Source organism: Tamandua tetradactyla, chromosome 17, assembly GCF_023851605.1.
Source record: "Tamandua tetradactyla isolate mTamTet1 chromosome 17, mTamTet1.pri, whole genome shotgun sequence".
NCBI lineage: Eukaryota > Metazoa > Chordata > Mammalia > Pilosa > Myrmecophagidae > Tamandua > Tamandua tetradactyla.
Window position 1 is genome coordinate 66,155,041 of NC_135343.1, and position 12,240 is coordinate 66,167,280.

The 12,240-nt window shown below is 38.6% G+C and overlaps 1 pseudogene; it reads left to right on the forward strand.

The window, feature by feature from the left end:
• Window positions 1-3,789: 3,789 nt before the first annotated feature.
• On the forward strand, window positions 3,790-7,443 carry LOC143661223 (immunoglobulin kappa variable 4-1 pseudogene; annotated as a pseudogene).
• Window positions 7,444-12,240: the final 4,797 nt, after the last annotated feature.

Here is a 12,240-nt window from a genome sequence, read left to right on the forward strand (position 1 = left end):
AGTCCTGTGGGATTGCAAGTTTTTTGGATTTATGCAAATAGATTTAGTTCATGTAGATCATCTAGGATAATTTCCTCAATTCAAGGTCTATATCTTAATCACATCTTCAGAGTTCATTTTGCCATGTAAAGTAACATATGCACGTGTTCCAGGGATTACAGTATTGGCACCTTTGAGAGTTTGAATATCTACCTATCACCTCTCTCCATATAGCCTCTGTTACATTATCAGGAGATTACTGGATCACCAGAAACTGCCTTTTCCATAGAGATAGATGCTCATGACTGAACAAGCAAAGCTGAAGCTCTGCCCTCTGCTTTGTAAGATCAGAGAGTTTTCTCCCCTGATGTGTCAACTACCAATTCCCTATGCCTTCTTGACATAAACGTTCCTATATTAACTCCCCTCAGTGTCCCTCATGTCCTCTGTGATGGCTTTGTTTCATCAGGCATCAATTTTTTTTTACATCTCTGATGCTTCCTTATCATGCATCCTTGAGTAAATTACCCAAGTTCTAGCAGAAAGTTGCTTCAGATGGATATAAAAATTGCACCTGCTTCATAGGATATTTTGAGGCAAAATGTGTCATGGCATATAAAATGCTTTGAGCAACACCTGATGATGGAAAATACTTGGTTACAATCTTAATAGCATTTTCATGTCTCATTCAAAAATGCCTTTGTTTCTCCATTATTCGTTAAGTTCTAATAACTAAATTATATTTATGTGGTTGCTTTAACAAATTACAAGAAACCTGGTGACATACAATGACAAAAATAAACTCTCTCACAAGTTTGGAGGCTGAAAATTGCAAATCAGTATCACTAGTTTGAAATCAAGGTGTCTCTAAGACCACACTCCTTTAGGATGCTCCTGAGAAGAATATATTCCTCCTGCATCAACCGATTGTGGCTACCAGCACTCCTTGTTGTCTTATTTTTTCCCTACCTTTCTCGAACCTTCACATCCAGCATATTCAAATCTCTGTCTACTCTGCCCTTCCTCTATCTTCCCTTATGAGATTTGTAAGACCTATGGGTGCCAAGATTTAGGACCAAGTAGTTTCAAGCTATTTATTTTTCAGTCTCCAGTGTGTACACATCAGCCCCAATTTCATTCATTTACCTACATGCAAAATACATTCTCCACATCCCAACATGATCAGACATCTCAACGCATTGAAGCCTTTATGGTATTCCAAAATTTCATTTAAATAGCATCACCTCAAAATTCTCAAATCATCATCTAAATCATCAATATTAAGTATGGATAACACTCTGAGTAAGATTCATTTTCTAGCAAAATTTGTCTCTATCTGTGGAACAAATAAATAGAAAATAAGCTTACTGATTCCATAGTACTATGGTGGGTGCATGCATAGTAGAGAAGTTTAAGATTCCCATTTCAAATGTTAATAAGAGCTGCATTTAAAGAACTCATGATGATTGCAATTACCTTTTATTTGGTATTTTACTCCCAGCTTCTGTCTTGGTCTTTGTTTATGAGTTTCCAGTGTGGAAAACAGAACTCTAATTCTAACCATTAGTTAAATCTGAGAGAGACCTGTAAAATCCCTTCGTGCTTTCCTGGACCCACACCTTTACATCCTGGGAACATTAACTCCATGTAGTCTGGGGAAGTTATCGGTGAAATAATTGATGCATCTGTCCCTCCAGTCTGTTGGGACAGCAGCCCATTGTGCATTAGTCTGTGCTCTGTCCTCCTGCTGCAAAAAGATGCCAGGTTGACCTTGGTCTGAACAGTAGAGAACTTTGGAAATTACAGGTGAGTAAAGTGTAAAATATTTGTTGGTTGAGAGTCTCAGGAGTCCATCTTGCTCAGGTGGCTTTGTCAATTTGTAAGATGTGTTGGTAAGAATAATTTTATCATCAAATTAGAAAACCAAAGTTGAAGAAATTTTCTTTTCATTGACTTTGATTGATGCATGTTCATGCTTGCATCCCAGCACCCTGTACTCTTCTAACTAACTCAAAGAGAAACTGCAGTGGTCAAAGTTTACAACGTTTCATATACATGTTATATGTGTTTAACCACATGTATTAACATACACACAAGCACAAATATATGCACACAGAGAGTAACTGAATAGGGACTTACACAGTGTAGGTAGAGAATAAAACAAAGTAATCCAGTTCACACCTTGTCACTTTGGTGTCAATTCTAGGTTAATTTTCAGAAACTTGAGCCCTTATACAATTATGTGTAGTAACTGATATGTCCTAACTGTTAGTGAACTTTTGGAAAGAAATTCTGTAAATTTTTTTTCAAATATTATTCAAAATAATTTGGAAATGTAAATTCAAATTATTCAAGGAAGTTACAAAATCTCAATTTTGCTGACCTTAGCTACATGAAATTATTCAAAGCACAATTTTCACCAGATAAACACTAAACACAGGCAAGAAGACAATAAATAATGAAAACTAATCAAATGATTTGATTTTGAAATTTATAAATGGGCTGTGGAATATTTTGACCCCCAATCCAATTAGATTCTCCTCCCATTTTGTGGAATTCAAAACACTGGGCACCGCAGGACTGTTTGCAGTCTTCAGAGTCATTAATTCTTAGTGTTGACACCAGCGGGAATGTGAGGATTCCCTTCATTTGGTGCTTGAAAGGTTTGGATCCCAATGAAATGCCTATGATGAGTTGAGTAGTAGCTTTTTTTTTAAATTACATCAGAAGAGGGCTGATGTGAACTTGGATGTGGAAAAAAGAATCAACAGAACAACTTGACTGATCTTAGACTAATCTGTTTAGGGAAGACTTTCAGCAGAACACAAAGATACAGAAAGTAATTGCATTAAAGCTTGTCATGACAATGAAACACTGGAAAAACCTTTGCATCCACCCATGGCGATACAGACCCTGGTTTGAATAGTTCTGTTCTAAGGGATTGTGGTTGTACCACATGGTCCAACGAGGTGAGGAAGGTCAGGGGTCAGAGAAGCACATTTTTCAAGTAGTGTCCAGGTCTCACTTGCAAAGGAGATGATGAACATCAGAGCAGGATCTATAATGTCACTCCAGATGATGTCTGGATTTTGGGAATTGTTAACACATTACATCATTTTCAGCGGAACTCACTTGGTAACAGTATAATCTCACTCAGCATTTCCCAAGCAACAGTTCACATTTATTTTTTTCTTTTCTTTTTTTTATTTTGCAATAATTCTATATTCATAGATGTGTTGCAGAAATAATACAGATAATTCCTGCACACCCTCACCCACTTCCTCTTGATGCTGACATTTTACATAATCATGGTTCATTTGCAAAACTGAGCTATTTCTATTGGTAAAATAATAATAATTGGAATGCAGTCTTTATAAGGGTTTAACCAATTTTTTCTAATGTATTTTTCCTGTTAAAAGATCCAAACCAGGCCAATATGTTGTATTTGCTTTCCATGGATTTGTTACAAGAATGTTGGGTGATTTTTACCAAAGAACATCATGGTCACTGCTAATGCAATGCTCCTATTTGAAATGAATAGCATAGTATTTTAATATATACATGAATACTCTATGTGCTTTCAAACAATCTCATTATTTTAATATGAACAAGTAGTTTTTGCCTCTTTAATAACAATTTGCTAAATCATCATATTGCTTATTCAGCCAAAAAAGTAATTAGGAACTTTCATCAGGCACCGCAGCTGCAACGGGAATGAACATTACATTGACCACAATTCTTTGAGGATGCTGATGCATATTAAAGTTGTCTGTGTGAGAATCAACCCTTCTAACTCTCTCACTTAGCCTGATGGTATATCTGGAACAAGAACAGCTGTGCTCTGTGTTCCCTGGTAAGAGCATGAGATAGTGTGAGCCAATGTGTGGGCAGCAGAGAGGCTCAAGTTTTCTAAAAATGTCCCAAGACCATTCCAGTCTATGACAGATTCCTGCCTGGAATTCTATCAACTCTCTGGCAACATGGCCATATTCAGATGATCTTTAAAGCTAATTCTGTTCTTCCTTATGTTTCCATAACACAGTATTCATCCCTGATCCTGTGGACATGGTAATGATAGGAAAGCATTTGTGGGTAACAGAGGCATAAAACACATTCATTGTACTGAAGGAGAGAGGAGTTGATATCACTCAGCAATAAAGTAAATGGAATGATAGTTTCTTCTCTCTGGGTTCAGGGGTCTCCTTTTAATGTGATATTCATTGATAAACACATATTAGTTTTTCTCAGTTAATAACAAGTTACCAGTTCATTAGCCCTCAGTGCCCTAGGTCAGGAGTCTGGCTGAGTACCATGTGAAGGGTTCTCTGCTCAGCATCTTAGGAGGATAAAATCAAGGAGTCAGTGAGGCTCTGTTCTTTCCAGAGCTTGGAGTTCTCTTCCAAGCTGATGTGGTTGGACAGAATCAGTTCCCTGGGTGGCAGGATTGAGATGCTATTTCCTTGCTGGTTGTGTGTTCTCATCTCTCACAGGCTGCCCTGATTCCTTGCCACATGGACCCTCAAACTCCACAACCAACATCAAATATTTTCTTCCATGTCAAATCCTAATTATCTATGAATCTTACTGGGTTCTTATTCTCTGAACAGTATGGTAATATTTAAAGAGCTCCTGTGAAATGATTAGGCCCATTTGAATAATGCCCCCTTCTTAATGTCAACAGATTTCATTTCATATGTAACCCAAACAATCAGATTTCATTAAATATGCAAAATCAGTTCACAGCAGAATCTAAACTAGTGTTTGAACAACTGGGATACATTTTATACAGGCCAGCAGTCAGGAAACTTGACAGACCCCTTAGAATTTTACTTACCACAATGCAATTTTTATATTTTATCAAATATTGTTTTGCCCCAATTTTATTTTTGACTGTGAGGAGTTTGGAAACACTTGAGTTTAAAAAATCATGATATGATTTTAGAGGAGAAGATCAAAGTGCTATCTTCCCAGGTGGCACAGAAAGGGTAATGACTCCAATTTCCTGCTTCTTCACAGTGTTACTGCACATAAAATGACCTAGAAAGTATCTGCTGGCAAATAAGTAATTCTGACTCATGTTCCATGGATTCTCACTGCACTTAATCTAAACCTTCAGCTCTCATCCACACTTTAATGTTTGCCTAGAATCAGGCCCTTCTCTGCTTTTCAGATTTCTTTCTTAAACATCCAACACCACAACCTGTGCATATTTGGAAGTGTTCTTCCCTGAACTTTGCAAGTCAACTCTCTATTCACACACGATGTCAACTACCTACTCTTCAAAGAGGACATTTCTATACATTTTATGTGGATCCCTGACCCAGTCATTCACATGATGCAACCTGTTTCATCATCATGTTATCCATGACAATCTCAAGTTTTTTAATGCATGTAGGCACAGGAAGGAGTTTCTATTGTACTGAAGCAGGAAAACTGTCAATTACAAAGTTGAAATATAAGTTAAGAATATATGTAAATTAACTTCTTGAAAAAGCAGCAAAAATAATCCATGGGGGATGAGGGCAAACTTGAAGGAAGTACTGTCATCTTCAACCCATTTATGTGGTGGACCAAGAACATGGTGGACCTTTGACTGAGTAGGAATGACTTCCTGGTGGTTTGGGTCTGTGCCACCCCATTCCTGGGCCTGGAAATGATGCCTTCACTTAATGCAATGGGCTCATAAGCAGATGAACTATGGAAAAATAAATGTATTATTAATTAGAACTGGAACAATACATGCCTTAGTATGTTCCACTTGAAGGGAAACATCCTGGAGGCAGAAGGGTGGTTGCTTTGCAGGAAAAGTAGAAATTATGAGACAGGAGGTATTATGAATAAAACTGTGAAACTGTCTCAAATGTTATCTCTTTCTCTGACTCTGTTCATGATGAGGGATGATCCATGAAATGGACCTGGATGCACCTACTCCATTTGTCCTGTATTAACAGCTTTGCTGCAGGTAGGAAATCTCAGAGAAGTAGGATAAGAGAGGTTGCAGAAAGGTCCTTTGTTTATGGTCTGTCTCTCCCAGATAAATGAATGGTTAAGAGGACAGAGGTGCTGCTTCATTTTTTCATAACCTGATGTCCTAGGCCTAGAAAAGTTATTTGTATGATTCTATAGATAGTGTTTATTTTGGAAGGAGTAAATAAAGAACCTGCTCTGAGACCTTAGGAGGTAAGGCTATTTTCCCAATTACCACTAGGTGGAGAGGTTACCCTTTAGGCTGGGAATCTCTTCATTTGTGATTTGAAAATTCATGGCCAAAGGGCAGTGCCAAGGGTAACTTTTACACTCTAGTGACTCATTTTCAGAGACATTATTTGGGTTGAGAGCAGTATCAGAGGTCTGGTTGTGCACATATTGAGGTGACTTTGAGACATTAAAAAAAAAGGCTTCATATATGTATTTAAAACTGAGAATATACATAGATAGACACATAATTTGTGCACTATGTCCTCATTCTATCCAATTATATGAATGTATTCTGCATAGTTCCTGCCGCCATGTTTTAAAAGTTCAATTAATTCCAGAAACTTTATGCTCACTGACACATATATTCTATTACAAAATTAAGAATACAAGATTACTGGATGTAGTTTGAATCTTAAAGTTGATAATAATATTTTTATAATCTCATAGTTTTGCTAAACTTTGTTGAAAATTGTAGTGTTCAGTTGATTTCTGGGACATTTGCAGGACTACACTCACATTTCCTGTGGTAATGTTATTTTTTCCCCTCCTTCCACTATCTTTCACCACTCACTGCACAGTGCATTTCTCTTTATTCCCTGTGCTGATTTGCATAGACTCCTGGGTTCTCAGCTGCTGCTCAGACTCTATTAATGGGGATTTCCTGGAGATGGGGCCTGAGTGCACCAGACAGTGAGCAAGATGCTGCCACAGTCCCAACTCCTCATCCTCCTGGGGCTCTGGGTCTAAGATGAGAGTTTCAGAAGAGCAATGTCTTTATAAAGCTGGAGAGATGGTTTTCACATGCAGAGTGTGCAGACTATTCCATCTCAAAGAGATCTGATTATATATGATAAATGAGGAAACTGGCATTTGGATATATAGTTTATATACTTGTGATTTATTGTATGATCTTGTTCTTTTCTGCCTTCAGGTGCCAATGGGGGCATGGTGATTACCCAGTCTCCAATCTCTGTGGCTGTGACTCCAGGAGAGACTGTCACCATGAGCTGCAAGGCCAGCCAGAGTCTTTTATCCAGCTCCAACCAGAAGAACTACTTACACTGGTACCAGCAGAAACCAGGACAGGCTCCCAAACTGTTCATCTACCTTGCGTCCACCCGGGCATCTGGGGTCCTTGACCGATTCAGTGGCAGTGGGTCTGGGACAGATTTCTCTCTCAGAATCAGCATGGCCCAAGCTGAATATGTGGCCAGTTATTACTGTCTGCAAGATTACAGTTCTCCTCCCACAGTGCTTCAGTCTTGAACACAAACCTACTCTCCTATCTGTGAGGCACTGAGTCCAGCAGCAGCAGCTGCACCCCCTCCTCCCGCCTCTTCATGTTGACCCTTTCTTCCTAGTAGTTAATCTTCCTGTCCTTGTTCTTTTTCTTTTTTAACATCAGCAGGGACCAGGAACTGAACCCGGGTCTCTGGCATGGCAGGTGAGAACCCTGACACTGAGTCACTGTAGCCTGCCTCATCCTGTCTTGCTTTTTCCTTCCATGGACTCTGTTTCCTTCATGGCTTCCTTGTCCTTGTTTCTGCAGAAATTATACTATACCTTCTTTCTATCTGCCAATTTCCTTCTCTTTCAGTTACACTCATTCCTTCAAAGACAATTCTGTAGTTTTTTTTTTTTTAACTCTATCACTCTTTTCCATGATCTGTGATTGACTAAAATCATGGCTTTTATGTGTGCTATAAGTGGAATATTTTGGAAAATATTTAATGAACATGTTTGTTTCACCTATATATACAGAAAAACTTCATGTGACCTAGTATTATTTCTGTACACCTTTCTGACACACATGGGTTTAGGATATTCAATTTCTGGAACTATCTGAGGAAGCCAGAGTCATGTAAACTGAACACCCCTACATAACCATTCCAAAAGTTGATATTAAAGAATGGAGCTTTTAAACATGTTTACTAACTGATTACTATTTGTCAAATACAAAGATCACACCTTTCATTCCAGTTGTTGAAAAAGAAAATAAACTCACACTTAAGTATAATGTTTCCTATGTCATTTTGCTATGAAGAAAAGATGAGGGGAAATGTTTCATTGTAGTACAAGTGGGTAGCTATTTAAAGAGAATGAGGTATCAGCTATTGGCATGTTATAAACCACCCCAGATCTCAGTGTTTAAATGAAAAGCATTTTCAAAACTGTCTTCTTGATGGTTAGTTCTGTTGACATTGGTAGACTTGACTCATCTTGGCTGGGCTTGTCCTTGCATGTCCAGTTAGCTGCCAGCCCTGTTGTACCTCCCAAGTCTAGAAAGTCACTAATGTGTCTTGTCCTTCACATGTCCATTGTTGGCCATCAGCTTGGCTTTGAGTTGACTGGGCCACATCTCTCTCACCATCTGCCAGAATAATTCTAGCTGATTCTGATGGCTCTCGACAGGTTTACAAGAGGAAATGTAAAAGCTTAAAAGGTTAATTGAAGCCTAGACTCTATTCTCTTTATCAATGTAATTCACAGGCCCAGGTTGTATTAAAGGAGAGGGAAAATTGCCCCTACTTGTTTATGGGAGAGGCTGCAGAGTTACACTTCAAAAGCATGGATTATGGGGGTGCAAGGGAAATTCAGTGGTAAAATTATTGCCTGTCATGCAGGAGACCTGCAATCAATTCCAGGCTCATGAACTTCCCCACAAGCAAGCAAAAGAACAAATAAAGGAAAAACAAACAAAAAATTCAACAAATGGTGGTACACTGTGCTGGTTTGAAAGGAAGCATGCCCCCTAAGAAAAGCCATGTTTTAATATAAATCCCATTTCATAAAGGTAGAATAATCTCTATTCAATACTGTATGTTTGAAATGGTAATGAGCTCATCTCCCTGGATGATGTGATTTAGTCAAGAATGGTTGTTAAACTGGATTGGGGATGACATGTCTCCACCCACTTGAGTGGGTCTTGATTAGTTTCTGAAGTCCTATCAAAGAGGAAACATTTGGGAGAGAGAGATTCAGAGAGAGCAGAATGATATAGCCATGAGAAGCAGAGTCCATGAGCCAGCAATCTTTGGAGATGAAGAAGGAAAATGTCTCCAAGAGAGCTTCATGAAACTAGAAACCAGGAGAGAAAACTAGCAGATGATGATTCCATGTTCACTATGTGCCCTTCGCTGAGAGAGAAGCCCTGACTCTGTTCACCACATGCCTTCTCACTTGAGAGAGAAACCCTGAACTTCATTGGCCTTCTTGAACCACGCTATGTTTACCTGGATGCCTTTGATTGGACATTTCTATAGACTTGTTTTAATTGGACATTTTCTCAGCCTTAGAACTGTAAACTAGCAACTCATTAAATTCCCCTTGTTAAAAGCCATTCCGTTTCTGGTATATTGCATTCTGGCAGCTCACGAACTAGAATATGCACTAATAGAATACTCACATAGAAAAATAATGAAATGTGACTCCCACCATACAGTATACAAAAAAAAAAGACATGGATCATGGGAGGCAGGAAATATTTGGGACATTATTGCAAATGATCAATCACAAAGGTCCACAAAAAGTGCACTGTGAAGGTATGATTTGGTCAACGTCAGTGTTGTTGAGGAAATGAGAATGTACTAATGCAGAGATGCTGTGCCACTCAGGGACAGAAGACAAAATGATGCTACAATAATTTGTAACTGTGATAGGTGGATAGACTGTGCTGCTTTAATATTAGTTTCAGATCCCATTTTAATACGAAGGATCTATCTGAATAGAAAGATGACATGGTGGAAAAACTATATTTCTAATCTGGTAAATACAGTTTTATCTGGAACATAGTATAGTAGAACCCAGAGGTTCTGTGCTGGTGAAACCATCTCACAATTTCTCTTCTAACTTAGGCTCTCCAAATGCCAGAAAAGGCTCCATTCATGGGGTTCAGATCATCAAAGTTGATGCAAGGTTCTGGCTAGGTATATTCCTGTAAGAAAAAACATAGGAAGAAGTTGAAACCCAAGGGATGAGATAAATACTATAAGCTGTCATTTCTTATTTATGTTTGGACTATGAGAGAAGCCTACACCTTGTGCCTTGGATTCTCTAACAAGATCAAGAGAGTCATATTGCTACTTTATGCTGATACAGGTGCTGGAAACAGAAATATGTTCATGATAAACATTTGTCAAAAGAATACATGTGGAACTTGTCAATTCTAAATTATAAAGTTTAAATGTTTGCTGAGAGAATTCTCTCCCATGAGGGCAGAAGTGGAGGCTTCCACTGTCCAATGTCCCATGACTGGTGTCCACTGTGAATGGGCCATCAGGACTGCTCACTGTCCATCTGTGCTGACAGTGGGATCATATTAACCCATTTCTGTGATTTGTTGGACTCTACCTATGCTGCCGTCATCCCAGTACATTTTCTCCACCATGTTCCCTAAACTCCTCCTCAAATCTATAAACTTTGGATATTCAATCTACCCTTTCAGTTTTAGCTTAGAGTGGCCCCAACTCATTACTGTTGTTGCATCCAAATCCTTGACCGATAGCAAAGAATAAAACTGGGCCAGACAACATTGAACAGGCCACAGTGACTTTATTCAGGGCTGTTTATAGGAGGGGATGGGATGTAGGCTCTGTAAGGATTGTGAGTATGTTGGCGGAAAGGCTCTAGATTCTCAATGGTTGGTCACTAGAGTGAGAGAGGGATTTACTGAGGTTGCCTTTAGGACCACTTGGTTGAGAATATTTTCCTTTGTGGTAATGGGGCTGCCTGGGGCCTGTAAGCACAGAGAGACAGGAGGAGGGAGATAAGGAGCTGTCTAGTGAGGAGTATCTAAGGTGGGGAAGCATGAGGGACAATTCCCAGGACATTGGTATTTAGAATACTTAGGGTCTGAATGTGCCATTTGTTTCCTTCTATCTCCTGCAGTTCAAGTTCTTCTTCTCCCACACCTGGTTTCAAAGTGGTGAGGAGGAGAGAGTCAGTGGGAAAGGGGCATGAAGGAGAAAGGCTGGAAGCTTGGTCAAGAGATGGAAAACAGTCTTTGTCAACAACAAAACTGTGTTTTCACATTTGACAGCACTAGATGTCCATCAGATTTCTTTCCCCAGGGTATTTATTTCATACTAAAGTCTGTTTACCCTTCTGTTAAGACTAGAATATTTTACATACTGCATTAAATAATTCCTTACTCTACTTTAGTGTTATATTTCTGAATGAATTTGGTTTTCTTCATTGATTTCTCTTTTCCTTTTGCACTTACTGAATAAATTTTAATTGAGAATCTACTATATGCCAAGTACACTTCTGAGTATTTGCTTTATAATAATGGCAATAACCAATTAAAAACATGCACCTTTCTTTCAGAGTTTAAGTTATAAGAGGTAACAAATATTGATTAAAGAATGTCAGGAAATGCAAAATTTTTGTAGGATATGTATCTATGAGGCCAACAGGGAGTATCTTTTATGTTTGTGTTATCTGTGTGTACTTTCCTTAATGCAGTGGAAAGGTTTGGTAGGTTTTTAAGCAGACAGATGGTACAACCAAATTTGCCTTTTTGACAAATCACTCTAGTTTTACTGGAGTCAACTTTAAGGAAAAAAACGGAGTAATGAATAGGTGTAAGAAGACCAGCTAGGGAACTATTTCAATAATCCATGAATGAGATGCTGGTGACTTGGTCTAAAGCGATAGCCATTGAGACAAGAAGAAGTGGATGCACTGGAGAATATGTGGTGCTAAATTGACAGGAGGTGGATGTGAGTGCTGAGGTAAAGAGTGTTGTCGAGGATGACTCCACTGACTCTGGCTTAGACAACAGGATGTGTGCTGCTAATTCCCTTGGGTGGAACTGGGTGGGGTTGGCTTGTGTGGAGGTGTAAAGATCATGAGATAGGTTCCAGAGATACTGAGTTAGAAGTGCCTTAGAGACACCCAAGAATGTTAAACTTCAGAAGAGAAGGTTGAACTGTAAATATAAATAGATTATAACAAGATATATCTATTCTATCAACTAACATGAATATTGATAGAATTAAAGCTTTCCTTGATTCAGTTTCTTTTCATTTATTCATTTATTCAACAAATATTAATTGACCCAAT